This window comes from Rutidosis leptorrhynchoides, chromosome 5 (genome assembly GCF_046630445.1).
Source record: "Rutidosis leptorrhynchoides isolate AG116_Rl617_1_P2 chromosome 5, CSIRO_AGI_Rlap_v1, whole genome shotgun sequence".
Classification (NCBI taxonomy): domain Eukaryota; kingdom Viridiplantae; phylum Streptophyta; class Magnoliopsida; order Asterales; family Asteraceae; genus Rutidosis; species Rutidosis leptorrhynchoides.
In genome coordinates this window covers 421,797,234-421,801,177 of record NC_092337.1, presented here as the reverse complement: position 1 = coordinate 421,801,177, position 3,944 = coordinate 421,797,234, and the positions used below count along the sequence as shown (strand labels likewise).

Sequence of the window (3,944 nt, the reverse complement as noted above, 5' to 3'; positions counted from 1 at the left end):
TTATGATTATGATTATGATTATCATTATTATTATTATAAAAGTAATAAAAATATATTATTATTATCATTAATATTAGAATTTGTATCATTTTATAAATATTAGTATTATCAATATATTTATAATTATTAATATCATATTTATCATTATTATTGTTATAAGTATTATCATTAATATTATCATTATTATTATTATTATGATTATCATTATTAGTACTATTATTATAAAAAATTTATTATCATTACTATCAATTTTACTAAAGTTATCATTAAAACTATCAGTATTATTATTATAATTATTATCAATGTTATTATTATTAAAATAATTTATGAATATAAAAAAATAAAAGTTTTAATAACGTTGTTAAGATTATAGGTATAAAAATAAAGATTTTATATACAAAAATATATTTAAACTACATAACTTAACTATTTTAAAATCTCTATATATATAAAATGAAAATATATAAATAAATAATGAAACTTATAAAGTATTAATATAACAAATACATTACTAATAATAAATAGATTTATTCGATTACGAGTATATGTTTTAATATATATACAAATGATATAGGTTCGTGAATTCGAGGCCAACCTTGCATTGTTCAGTTTCGTCGTATGAATATTTTTACTACAAAATATTGGATAGTGAGTTCATTTGATTCCTGATATCGGCTAAAAAGTCACGTTTTTACCCCGGTATTAAGGCCCAAAAACAAGAAAGATTCAAACTTTGTCTGCAAAATACCCACTTCGTCGGTTAGAATTGAAGAACAAGTAATTACGAAGGCGGTGCAAAAAGAATCAAGAGAATCGGAGCTAAAACGAAGATTCTAGAGCAAAAACGGTGAAAGTCAAGAAATCAAGTTATGATCCAGGGAATCAAGGCTGACCAGCACACCATACGGCTTGCCATACGGTCTGCCAGTATGGAAACGGCCTGCCATATACGTGCCAACAAACAGCCCACCATGCGGTCTGCCAGCCATGCGGCCTGCCAAATACGCCTTGCCATACGCCCTGCCATGCGGCCTGCATGGTGTATGCTGGCAAATTCCAAGTCTATTTAAAGGGTCTTTGTCATTCATTCCAACACACACTTCAATTCACTTCTTTCTCTCTCTTGTACAATATTAGTCATACTCTCAAGGCCTTCAACTCCGTGCGGGAAACCTAGTACCCGGAGAAGAACGTTGAAGATTGTATTAGGAGCGGTCTGGAGTCTTGAAGTTGTCACTTTTGTATTCGGAACTCGTTCAATCTACTGGTACTTCTATCCTTTATATTATATAATGTTTTATGATATTATTGCCATGATTAGCGAGTAGTTATCTTTAGTGTATGCTATGATGTAAGCAGATATAATGCCGAAATAATATTATGGTTTGTGTATGCCATCGAAATGCTTCCCGATTATGCTTTAAACTCAATCGCTTTTCCAACTAATAGAACGTAGTTATAGGCTCTGTTATTGGGAAGTCGCGAACCCCGATCCAGAGTACACTATCTGTGTCACCCCTTGGTAAGAGAAGTCTATTGGATACAACGTAAGATCGACCGAGGCACACTGGTTATAGTAAGTCTATCAAGCTTTGGATTTCGACTGAGGACTCTTTCGTAGTGAAACATCTGACTAGACCCTTAGTACATTGTCGGTCCTAGACCATGCTAGTGTAATCACCAAGCATATAAACTTCGTACGTGCACGCTAAAGCACAGCGGTTGTTGTAAGCTGTACCTCTGCTAAGTAAGGCCATGGCACACGGTTAGTGTTGACCAGTACACTACACCATAACGCGGTCTCAAGCATTGCACCCTGCTTGAGGGATTCTTAGTTAATTAAGGAAATGTTTGTTTAGACACATAAAGGATTGGACCGTTAGGATAACCGAACGTGTTCATGGAAGTCGACTTGACTTGGCCATGGTGTTCTTTATGGTTGAACTCTTTTTAAGGGCCTAACTATCTTTACCAATCATTAACGAAAGCATTGAAACACATCACATCTCTCGGATATGGAAAACCATGTATTCTATTATGCTTAAGAAAGTTTAGACCATTTTGGAATGTTAATAAGTCACCCAACCGAGTCGCTCAATTGGATGAGCCGTCTGAACGTGTATGCCTGTAGTCAGACTGCACGGGCATCGGGGGTAAGGGACGTTGCTGTCTATTCAGAATCTTCAAGCCTAACGCAGTACCCAGTGACATGTCTTATGACAGGGGCGTTTAGGACCAGTGTAATGAATACAGGGCCTCTGCCTGTTCATGAGCCAGCATTTCATAATCTCGGCAACATAACTGACGAAATCATAGCATGCACTTACTTTAACCTTATCTGAATTACAAATTTTATCGCATTTACTTTATCTGTCTTGTTAAATTAGAAAATCCCAAAATAAATATTCACTACTCCCTAACTATCTTAGGCTAAAATATAGGTTCGATGTTACTGATATCTCAAAAATACGACTCTAGGTCATACTTCCCTTACTTATAAGGAGTAGTAAGATTTAGGCCCCGCTAAATATAAATTTAAAACAGTACCCTCTCCCACGAGTGGCTGATCCTGGCGAGCCGCGGCCTAACGACACCGCGCAATAAAAAACTGTCCGTTTTGGCCATATCAGTAGAGATACTAAGTTTTTGGCACCGCTGCCGGGGAACTGGTATCAGGAAATACTGCTCTCTATCAAACTTATTCACAAGCATTTAGTGGTGTCTAAGAAAGACAATTATACACGGACTTGGTTATTGGATTTTCCGAACAGTCGCCAATTATATTGGGACCAAAAGGATCCTGCCTCTCCATAGTTGGCCTGGCCACTTGGTTTGTTGAATGGTTTGTTCGAAGCTCTGTTACCGAAATACCAGGGAATCAGTAGCCAGAACCAAAAACATATTCCACCATAGGATAGTTAGTTATTTAATTAGATTACTTTAGATTACTTTAGACTACCTTAGATTAGATTACCTTAGATTACCTTAGATTACCTTAGAATTAGATTAAATTAGTTTAGTTTAGCTTATTATAATTTTAGTTTATTTGCGAAAAATTAAAAACAAAAAAAGGCATACCTACTGTATGACCCAAACTCGATCTAGACCAGGGCCGTTGTTATTCGTACCTGATCCAGACACAATAATCTCTAAAGCACGCAAGGAAGCACGAATCAGAATCCAAATAGCGTTACGCGTTACTTTAGCAGAAAATACCAAACCCTCGATTGAAGGTCGAGGAGGACCAATCAGATTTCCAGAGATTCAAGGACACTCGTTCGAGTTAAAACATCACATCATCCAGCTCATTCAGAATAGCTGTCAGTTTCATGGATTACCGAATGACGATCCTAATTCTCACCTTGATAAATTCATATCTCTTTCGAACTCCTACAAACAGCCAGGGATAGGACAAGATATAGTCCGGCTATACTTGTTCCCCTATTCTCTCACTCATCATACTCAAAATTGGTTTGAAGGATTGAAAAAAGATTCCATCACGTCATGGACGGAGATGGCTACTAAATTCCTAACCAAATATTTCCCTCCTTCTAAATAAACCAAGCTGAAGAATGATATCATTAACTTCAAACAAAGTTATGATGAATCTCTTTACACTGCATGGGAGTGATTCAAAATTCTGCTGAAGAAATGCCCTAATCACCAGCTAGAACGGTCAGCCCAAATCTGTACCTTCTACAATGGTCTTACGGTAAATCACAGAACGATGATCGATGCAGCAGCTCAAGGGAATCTGATGAACCAAACCGCAGACGAAGCATGGGAATTGCTCGAAAACATGACAATGCATCATCATGACTGGAATAGTGGTGAAACAACTTCATCATCTGCCCCACTCTCTGAGCTTAACAATCAAACAGAGGCCATTAAATCCCTCACGGATAAGATGGAATCTCTTGCTAAACAATTCGGAGAATTGAAGA

The 3,944-nt window shown here is 36.6% G+C and overlaps 1 non-coding gene across 1 annotated transcript; it reads right to left on the bottom strand.

The window, feature by feature from the left end:
• Positions 1–3,562: 3,562 nt before the first annotated feature.
• Positions 3,563–3,669, bottom strand: LOC139851217 (small nucleolar RNA R71). Its single transcript, XR_011760572.1, has one exon. It is a non-coding gene; the product is annotated as a small nucleolar RNA R71 (small nucleolar RNA).
• Positions 3,670–3,944: the final 275 nt, after the last annotated feature.